Raw genomic sequence first — 11,677 nt, 5'->3', positions numbered from 1 at the left:
CCATCTGGTAACATATGGATTCATGCCTAGTTGAGAGTTTATCTATTCTACCTGAGTGGGGAATAGTAGCAAAGGCTTTGGCCAGGTCAAGGTAGGTAGTGTGTACCATCTTCCCCTCGTTTGTGGCCTTGGTGACTGCCTCAAAGAAGTAGACCAAATTTAACAGGCATGTCTGCCCCTTGACAAAACCAAACTTTGTGGGATCAAGTGTCTGGAGGTTGCCAATGTCCTTGTTAATGAGGTCTTTGATAATTTTCTCCAATTCTAAAGACTAAATTACTAGTCTGAGCTAACTTTTTCTCTGAGAATCTAAACAGTTGCCAATTTTATCTAGCACTGTAGGGTTAAAAGAATCAACGGCTCTCTTTCTAGAGTTGGCAGCTGGATAACCCTTGGCTCAGTCAGCTGGAAAATGTGATAAGAGAGCTGCAAGATCAGAGTATGCCATGTATTTCCTCATAACCTTTTTAGGAACTGGCTCATTAGTCAAAGATACAAGAAAATAAGGTCAGGACAGTGATAAAGCTGAAACTGTAGCCAGGTGCATGAATCCAATAAATGCAACTCCAGACAAACACCAGATACTTTAATAAAACAACAAATCTTTCAGATTACAAATCCTAACACTGAAGAAGGATTTGTAATCCAAAAGCTTTGTTGTTTTATTAAAGTATCTGGCAGTTGTGTAGACCTCTTCTAAGGCTGGTAACAGAGAGGAACAGCCAAACTATTTGGAATCTTATCCTCAGTAATATCATAGTGGGCGGCCATGGTGGTGCAGTGGTTAGCATTGTCGTCTCACAGCAAGAGGTTCTCCGGTTCGATCCTCGGCTGGGGTGCCTTCTGTGCAGAGTCTGCATGTCATCCCTGTGGTCGCGTGGGTTTCCTCCGGGTGCTTCAGTTTCCTCCCACATCCCAAAGACATGCAGTAGGTGGATTGGACACTCTAAATTGGCCCTAGGTGTGAGTGTGTGCATGTGTGTGCCTTCTGTGGAAGGTTGGGCGCCAGGCTGGCAACTCGAAACAGTAAAACTTCACTGCCAATCATGAGCGGACAGGTGATCTGCTGTGGCAACCCCTAACCGGGAAAAGCCGAAAGAAGAAGAAGATCCTCAGTAATATCATAAACTCTGCCAGTCTCTTGCATATCTCCAGATTGCTCCCAGTCAAATACATCTCTAAACCTAGTTAGCATCTGTAGAAAATTGAATATTTGCTTGGGTTTTTGAAACTGTTCACCTTTGGAAGAATCAGACTGGATAGACTCAGATTGCTCAGTGTTATCTGCATCAGAGTCATCATCAAAATCTGTGGCACTAGACTGATCTCTGGAGAAGGTAGCCCCATAGTCATTATGAATAAGAGCATAGCCTCTGAGATTAGTTGACTGTAAACACCCTTATCTAATGAAACCACATCAACCATACACTGCATGGTAATAACCTGACTGCCTGTTATGTGGTGAAGGTCTTCTTCTTACTATGAACTACAAAAGAGGTGAAAATATCTGGGACAGAGTATTATGTCTGGAAAAGGGTCTCTCACCCTGGATCTCTGCTGCACCTAAACCTTTCAGTTCTTCCATACCAGAACCAGGTACTGGAACAGCCCTGAAAGATGTGTTTGACACCTGTACCATACAATGCTGCGTGCTCCTACTGGAGGGTGACAGGGAAAAAAGGTAAGTGGTCTGTATTCCAGCTTAAGGCAACAACAGACACACAGATTGTAGGCTGAGGCATGTTTTGTTAAGTTTTTTCTTTTTAGGTGCAACTGAATTTGATAACAGGCAGCCTTTATTAGGATCCATGAAGTCAGGCTGGAAAACACCAGCCAGAATAACAGAGTGACACTACTAAAAGTGAACTAATGGTAACAGTAATAGAAAATATATATTATGTCTCCAGACAGCAAATAGCACTAAACTGGATAAAATATAGCAGAAACAGTTTAAATTGTGCTAAGCCTTGTTCTACAGTCTGCACAGTGTGGTAAACAGCAGCACACAGTCACATTACCAAGTAAAATTCACTTGTCCAAATAGTGACACAATTTTAAATATATACCCTTAAATCAAACAGAAACCTTTTAAGACAGCATAAATAAATATGTACACAGAAATTCCCTCATCAGAGATTTAAAAAATCTCCACAGAAAATGTAAATAAAGTAATTTGTGGTAAAATCGCAATTTAATGATAAAAATAACAATAGCAGTGTTATACCAGTAGTAATAGCATAAAAATGAAATTAAAAAAAGTGAGAAAATGCAATATGTTGGTGTATGAACTTCAAAATGAAGCTGATAAACAACAGTCAGTTCCTAGTGGTCAACTGACACAAGAGAACTTCAGTTTCCTACTGCAAGTCATAAAACTTTTTTTGTTAGAGAAACCCCATAACTGCTTAAAAGCAGTATTAAGCACACAAACAACACAGTGGTAAATTAGAATTCCCAGAAAAAATAGCTGTGGTAGATATCAAGTATATTAAAATAAAAATTTAACACACACACATACACACACATATATTTATATATATATATATATATATATATATATATATATATATATATATATATTTTTTTTTTTTTCTTTTTTTAATAAAACAGAAAGAAAACAAAAGTGTAGAATAATAAAGTGGAGGGGAAGTTCCAAAAGGGATCTTACTGAGTCTGGAAGCTGTAATCCACCAATGCAGACTTCAGAAGAGCTTCAACTATGTGAGTCCTACTACTGGCACTAAAGACAGAATAGCTGACTTCTGTGACAGAGGTTAATCTTCCCATGATTGGAAGAGTTTAACCAACCCCTTTCACAGAGAGTAAGGGAAGGAGATTTTGAGCTGTGGACATCTGCCAATGTGGGTTTTGTGCAGGCATAGAACTCATATGCTACTGAGGCACTGTGAATGATGAACATAGTTTTTATTAGTAGTGAAATATTTCTGTGACTTTAGGGTAGGAGATACTTACCTATGATTGAATGAGAACCTTCACTTTGCCTTTCTGCTGTAAATTAATCAGAAGGTCATCAGCTAGATGACCAAACAAAAATTCTTGAGTTACTGGAGCATTCAGAAGTCATTATGTCATGTCCTCATTATAAAATTATTTTCTATGCCAAGATATTCTTATTAAGCCTACCTCTGTCATGGCAGCTCCTCAAACAGCATCTGCAGTATCATGGAAACATTGCTGGAGGAATATAACAGATTTTTTTAAGTTGTGCTAAAATGTAGCTCTGATAGGAATCCACATGATCCAAAGAGTTTGAAGCTGTAACTCCAAATGTACTAGATGCATCAGTTTTTTTACCATCTTTATCTATTAACCTTGAATCCTTGTCCACTGGGAATGAAGCTGGTGAGTACTTTTCTCATGTAGAGTAAAAGTAGCCTAATAGATAGTTATAGGATTGGCCTTGTGAGAATTGTATAAATCCTGTGTATCTAAAGGGAAGTTATATGACATATCAGCATTTTACATTCTGGATAATATGAGGTAGGCAATGGTTGTCCTTTATACATCTTTAAAAAAAGTAAAGTGAAGGGACTGTTCAGCATTATCATTTCTTTTTATCATTTCCCTGATAAGAGGGAATGCCCAGAAGCCAGCTAGAAGTATTCTTCAATGAAATTTAAAGTTTTCATAAAGAAATTATCTTTTTTAGAAGAAGCACATGACTGTGAAGATAAGTTTAAAAGAATCTCAGGAGGTATGAGAATTAATTTGTTTCATACAGAAGCCATCCTTTTCACTTTGAGTCATCTTGAATCATCATGTGGACTTGTGAAGATTTCTGGGAAGAGATGCATCCACAGGCTGATGTCAGTCCAGTGAAGATATCAACACCGGTCTCTCTTGTCCCAATGTAGTTTTATGTACCAAATTGAAATATTCCTTGTAAAACATTTTAGTTCAAGACACACTGTAGTAAGACAGGAGTCATATAAGATGATATTACCAAGGGTTTAGTTTGAGAACACATTTCCACTGAAACTCCCTGATCAGATATAACTTTAATGAATATTGATAGAGGTGTTAAGTTTTATTTCTGTTGGCAGTCTTCAGGTCTGAAAGGAGTTTATATGTACTTTAGACACTGAGTTCATATCCCTGTTTTGGGAAGTCATATTGCAGAAATATTTGGACTTTAATTTTTTTGGTATCTACACAGCTTCCTTTAATAATTCCCCTCTTGTAAATTTCACCACCTTATCCATTTTGTTGTTTGTCATTGGACTTCTTGGCCTTTATATTCAACAAATGAATGTGGATCTTTAAAAGCATAAAATTAGAAGCAAAAGGCTACCTTTTGAAAACAGAAGGGCTATAACTGCTATACTTGCAACTGTGGAACTACAAGTGGAAGTGGGCGGGATACAAATATCACATTTGAGCTTGTGGTACCTCAGAGTATTTTACTTTATCTAAGGTACATCAGTCTTGTGGTTAGTGTATGTTAGTATATATAAGAATCAGAGGTGAGGGGGTGCAGAGGGGAGGAGCTTCCCTGAAAAAGTGTGTAAAAGTTACATATATCACACTTCAGCCTACCATAACCAAAACAAATAAAGAGTTTAATGATGTTTTCATTTCATTGATTACAAATCTCAGCAGAAAAGCAACAAATAGTCAATGAGCACAAGGTACTAGATAAGCAAATAACTCTTGCATCAGAACAGGATGTGAAGCACTCAAACAGGCAAAAAGAGCTAACAAAAGCTTCTATAAATGCTGTCTTTTTATGGAAATATGCACCAACATAGCTTTGAAGGAATGTTGTTGTGAGTCTTTTGTAACTTTTTGTAGGGAATAAAGCACAGCTAGTGATGTTGTCTACCCAGGAATGAAGGAAAACAAGGTGGGTAAATCCCAGATGTTATGAATTACTCTTACAAAAATCCTCCTCAAAAAAGACTGACCAATCTATGGCTTAAACATCATAATTTGCAGTTTTTGTCCTGCAGAATGCTAACTGAATAAATTATTAAAATGTAAAATTTAAAGTTTGCATTTGGCAGACGCTGTATATGGATAATCCATAAATAAGGGAGTGCTACAGAAATTATAGCTTCTTGGGTGTGACATTGATATTAACACCATTAATTATTAAGATAAGGGAGAAATTAAATGTGTCAAAGCCTGCTATGGACAGTGCAAGATGTTTTTGTGGACACCCGCCAAAATACAAAAGTATCTGTAATTTTGGAATTAGTTGCATATAATATACACCAAAAATATTTCTATCAATTGATATGTAAAAAGAAAAAAATAATGTACCATCTCACAGCAGCATCATTTGATTACCTTTTGTTTTCTTTGAAATCTCTGTTAATTCTCACAAGCTCTTTTATAATTAACATTAATTTGTCATTATTTTCCTTCATTTGATTAATTTCTTCTTTTAATTTGCTTTTTTCCATCTGATGATATCTGATTGTCGATTTCAGTTTCTCCTGAAAAAAATCAAAACAAACAATATATGTAGTAAATTAAGATAAAGTGCTCTAAATACTGATGTGGCTAGCTTGTATTTAATAGACTCTACAGCACAAAGAAAAAAATGCATTGATATTTTATAAATCATTGTAAATCAGTCCATCTGTCTATCAGTCTCTCTCTTTTTATCTATCTATCTATCTATCTATCTATCTATCTATCTATCTATCTATCTATCTATCTATCTATATATCTACCTATCTCACCTTATATGAAGCTTGCTTGATATCAGGGACAACATATACTTTATTGACACATCCATATAAAATTCAATAGATAGAACATTAATTATTCAATAGGATGCAGCAAGTAAGGGTTGAGGTTTATTTGATAACCAGAGCAAGCATTAGCAGTGGTGACCAGCAAGATTCTTTACTGATATCATTTCTTTTTTGAACTATTCTTCTTAGCTATAAAACTGGGAATTGGGCTGGAGATAATCATATATGTTAATGACAGCAAACTAGGAAAACGTTAAATATTATAATGTCAGTTTTTAGCTTAGGATTTCAAGAGAGGGCATGTAAGAGTCCTTCTGCAGCATGTCTTGGGCTTCTACATCTGTTATTAAAAAAAAAAAAAGATCAGCTCATCTTTTCAATACTTTCAGAGACATAATTACTTTAATAAAAGATGAAGTTCTCTAACATGGTTTTCAAAAAAATACATACCTAGTTAGTAGTAATTACCTTATTGTAAATGTCAGTAAATGTAGAAAAGTGTCTTGGTAAAAAAGGACATAAATTATAAAATAAATAAAAGTGAATAAAAGACTAACACCATTATTGTATACCTGGGAGGAACAGCAAAGAACAACTTAAACTTTTAGTAGTGTTCATCTGCCATAGTCAGAAAAGCATATTATGTAGCTCATTTTCATTCTGCAGGGCATGTCTAATCATTCCAGGAGATCACAGTACCGCTTCATATTTCATTGATCTACTTCATTACTGAATACAATGCTAAACTTTGTAGTTTTTAAATGGATTACCTGAAAGAACTTAAAATGTTATAACTGATACTTACTAAAGAAATTCATAGATGTGAAAAAATGTATAAACTACCATTATATTCTGTTTTTCATGGGTTACAAAGAGATGTCAATGTCTAGTCTGTCAGGACATGCCTGATTTGCTTCTGCTTGGGAGTGCGTACCTTGAATGCACCATTTGAGGGAGCTAACACCAGATAAGGGATTCTAACACTGAGATTAAATAACAATAACAGCAAAAAATGGTGGTTGCATTTCACCATGCCTTTCCCTAGAAATTGGAAGAAGACAGTCTTTAATTTCCTTCAAAATTATTCTATTTATATTTATGGGAAGTAAATAATATCAGTATGGGATTACATTACTCAAATTTTTTGAATGTCTGTAGGTTGTAAACTTGTCAATTTAGACTATAAACCTGTGCATCTAGTGATTGCCAGGTAAAATATGAATAAGTTAACAGGATACCTTGGCTATCTTTCCTGAAAAAAACAAAGTAGTCTACCAAACTAGCCACTCTGGAAAACAATTAAAAGTATTAACTATTTTTGATTTTTGCTGTATCTCCTTTATATCAACCATATCTGGGAGTAGCTGTAGTTTTTTGTGGTGCAGTTAGCATGTTCAGCTGTTAACTGAAAGACTGGTGGTACAAGCTCACCCAGAGATGATGCATCTTTATTTAAATCTGCCACTTAGTGCAGAGGACTGAGGCTAAGAGCTTTTAACAAGTTGCTTCCTGTAGTCCACAGTTTGATTTCCTAGTTGGGCAGCTGGTGGAGAAGGGAAGGCTGTGAGCTGTACTTCCTGTGATACACAGTTTTATTTCCTCATCCCTCAATTTGCTCACTGTATGACCTTAAGTAAGTCATTTAGCTAGACAGTGATTGTGCTGGGCTACTCAATGTAGTCCCCTGGACTGCAAGCTTGGTACCCACTTATGAACCAGGTTTGCTATCAGAATATTATTGGATGAGGTTAAAGATTTGAGTAGTTTCATACACACTACTAGCTATATGCATCATAAAATACAGTGGTAGACTATTAGTTTTGTGATTTCTCACAAACAGAAAGACAGATTATAACCATTTAGAAACTGTATATGTAGGGTATCCTTAACTGTGTCAAGCTTCTTACAAGAGTTGCATACTCAGAATTGATAAAATCCACAAGTGTTTTTTGTTAATGTTGTGATCATAGTAATGTATACTTGTCTGCTATTATGAGTTTTTCCTAAACAAGTTTGCTATTCTGAGTGACTCAGCAGGCTAAATAAATATCCTGATTTAAAAATATCAGCAGATTAGAATTCTACCCACTCATCAGGCAGTGGGGTCTGTTTCTAGTACTGTTATTTCAGTGCAGAAGAAGGGTAATACTGCATACCTGAGGTGATATCCTTCACATGAAATGTTAACCACAGGCTGTATGTTTCTGTTTTGGATATAAAACATGTATAAATAAAGATATCTTGGCAGATGGAGTCTGTTACATGCTGCACTTACAGAGCAAATATTATCGAATCGTATGCGGTACTAGCACCCACCCCCATTATCTAGTTTGTTTAGAAACAAGCAACATATTGGAAAAACTGAGTGGTCGAAAAATGAGAATCACATATCAAGCAGATGACAGCATCATAATTATTTTACTGCATTACAGGGCAATGATCAATATTCCATAACTAATATTAATATACTGCAATGTAACTAACTTAAAAATAGCTTTGAAACACAGCTTTGATGTTAATACCTTAGCAGTGATGCCAGTATTAGCCCAATCACATTTATGTAGACCCTACTATTGATTCCCATAATGCACCTAGGCACTGTTGAGCTGACTGCGATCCTGACAAAATGTGTGTATCAAAGTATCTTGAGATGTCTGCAGATGGTCAGTTCATAAATGGAAGTATGCAGCCAAGGTGGGAAATTCAGATGCAAAGTGAAGTTTGTAGCCATGAGTAAGTGGAAAAAGTGCAAATATGAGTTTTGGATCTATGTGGCTTTGTGGTCTTATGCAAATAATCTGCTTCTACGTGCAAATTAATTTGTCAGACTAATGACCAGGGGTATTTATTCAAGATCTAATGTTTTCATCCCACTCTTTTCCTTCTTCATTAGACATATTGTAGAGTACAGTGGTCCCTTTGGTATTTACCTGTCTAAGCATATGACTCTGACTGAGAGACTACAGCATTTTCTCACTAAGACAACTGAGGGCATGACTTCCTTGAGCTACTCAGTCCACCTTAAAGTGCTTTGTCTGTTTTCTGCATCCTACAGACTCTTGAGACATGACCTCTGTCTAGCCTACAAAGCCTCAAAGAATCCAGTCCTATGAAATCTCCAGCACATCCACAAAATTGATAACGCTCTCAGCACATAAATTCCACTAAAACTTAAGTAAGACCAGCTGGTGAGATACATGTTCCAGAAAATCTTTCTTTTATTGAATAGACTTCCTTTTGATAAAGCAAAGTAGCTCCCTGACTTTCTTTTACCATTATCTGCATGAATGTATGGGCTATAGTAAACACACTCTGAGTCTAGCCCCCTCAAGCCCTCAAAAAAAGGGTCAAAACTAGGTATAAACTAAGACTTCCAATATGGCTGCATACTAATCAACAGCCTAATTTCTGCTCTCCCAGTGTAAAAACAGAAACTGAAGAAAGGGAGCCAGTGAAACTGTCTTTTGGATAAAATTCAGTTACTGGCTAGTAAGTACACTGTTTGGATGTCAGCAAAGTAGAAATTTAGAAAACCTAAAAGAAAATTAACCAGAAAAGGTGAAGAGAAAACATTGTCTGGTAAGAATACTGTAGCTGTTGAGCAAAAAGCATTTCAAGCTTCAGCTTTAGTACAAGAGATGGCTTTCAGTAATTTAGAGGAAAAATAAATCATATCTACTCAGAGGTGATTAAAACAAATGAAACATTGAAGGAGTACTCAAATAACAAAAGACTGGAAAAACAGAAGAAGCATTAACTAGCTATTCAGATGATAACTACAAAAAAATCAAAGATTGAAACGAATAAAAGTTTGCTGAAAATGGGACTTCTCAAGAAGAGCTGTTTCAAAAAAATGGCAGTTAGAAGACGGAGTGGACAGAGAAAACCTGAGAATTTCTGCTGTACCAGAGGCATTGGAAGAAACAGGCTGTATTCATTTTATGAATTTGTTAAATGAAAGGCACAATGAGTGAATGCTTCAAACCTGGCCTTGAAAAAACTGCCAAGACCTGTTTTAAGATGCAGTCATACCAGCAGAAAGAGTTAATCCTGGCCAAACTTGGGCAGAAGGGAAAAGTATTCAAATTGAAGATGACAGAGTATTAGTGAAAAAGTGATTATTCACTGTAAACTAGGCAGAAGAGAAGTACATTTATCCCAGTATTCAGGGAATGTTGAGAGGCAGGTATGATATTCAAACTGTTGTATCCAGCTGTCTTCAGAATATTTTTTCCTGTAGGATCAAATATATTTTTTGATGTAGAACAGACTAATGGGGAAATAAAAAAGTTCATCCAACAAAAAGTGAGCCAAGAAGCAGAAGGGGGATCTCTTTCTCATTCTTCTGACAATAGAGCTCATAGAGAGACTTTGCCCTTGAAAAATTCTTTTCCAATGTTCAAAGGAAAATGCTTGAGAGACAGAGAAATGCACAGGACTTGAACCAGAGTCTGGTGTTGGGAGATGGAGTTGAACAGGGAGAAAACTAGAAACACTAAAATTAGTGAATACATGAGAGACTATAAAGCATCAGTCACATTTGTGAAATATGGCTTTGAATGCCAGTTTGGCTTTGTTAAGGGCAGATCATGCCTCCTAAACCTGGTAGACTTCTTTGAGACAGTTACACCATTCCCCATTCTGGTATTATAGACAAGCTCACTAACCTGAACATAAACCCCTACGTCAAAAGATGGGTTGCCAACTGGCCCATGGACAGAACCCACATGGTGAGAGTTGCAGGAGCTAGGTCCGTCTCTAAACTGGGTACAAGCGGTGTTCCCCATGGCTCAGTCCTAGGACCCCTCCTGTTTGGCATATACTTCTCAGAGGTACAGGCAAGCGCAGGAGGACTATGGCTGACCAAGTTCACAGACGACTGCAAACTAGGGGCTATAATTGACTCTCCGGCTGACACAGACATCCTCCAAAAGCATCTCACTAAGACGGCTGCCTGGTGTCAAAATCATGGCCTCAAGCTAAATGCCAAAAAGTGCATAGTCATCCCCTTTGAAAAAAACAAAGCACCGACAAACTACCACATAGGTGGTAGTCCCCTAAATACGGAAGACGTAATAAGGGATCTGGGGACCCAAGTAGATAGTAATCTCACCTTTGATAATCACATTGCCAAAGTGGTTAGAAAATCCTTCTATGTGGCCCACCTAATCACAAAAGGGTTCGCATCCAGATCAAAAGAGGTCATTGTGCCCTCTACTCATCACTCATCAGACTCATCTTAGAGTACAATACCCCATTTGGGATGTACCTTACAAGACACCTGCAACAGCTGGAAAGACCACAGAAGTACCTCAACAAGAATCAATCAATGACCTCAAACAGATGCCCTATGCAGCTCGACTGAAGAAACTCCAGTTGTACTTGGTTGCATACCGCCTACTCAGAGGTGATCTCTGCCTGACATAGAAGGCCATGTCCAACCCAGAATTGATGGACATGCTCCACCTAAAGAAAATCTTATCCCCTCAAGCCACACACTCTAGGGATCTAAACCTCACCACAACAATAAATAGGATGTGCTGGAGGGACAGATTCCTGTCCCAGAGACTTTCCATGCTCTGGAACAAGATCCCAATCTACATTAGGCAGAGCTCCTTGCTAACACTCTTCAAAAGAAACCTTGATGAGTGGATGGGAAACAGAAAGTTTATCTCAGGGATCACTTCAGTGGCTCTGCTGGAAAGAGGCATGGGGAACTAATCTAAGGGGATAGCGAAAGCCAACACATTCTGGCTAGGCTTATAAATGCCTTTGGGCAGATAGCCTAGTACCCACCTATGAACCTATGAACCTATGAAAAAGCAGCTGGGCAAGACTGTACTTTTGTTGACTTAGCTAAACTTGTGGGTGAACTATAAAGCATATACTCCACTTTATGTTATTAAGAACACAACAAGGGAAAAAGTAACTATAAATAAAAGACTTTGTTTTTA

The sequence above is a fragment of the Protopterus annectens genome, chromosome 6.part0 (genome assembly GCF_019279795.1).
Source record: "Protopterus annectens isolate FY-2018-M chromosome 6.part0, PAN1.0, whole genome shotgun sequence".
In the NCBI taxonomy this organism is placed as follows: domain Eukaryota; kingdom Metazoa; phylum Chordata; order Ceratodontiformes; family Protopteridae; genus Protopterus; species Protopterus annectens.
This window is presented reverse-complemented; position numbering follows the sequence as displayed.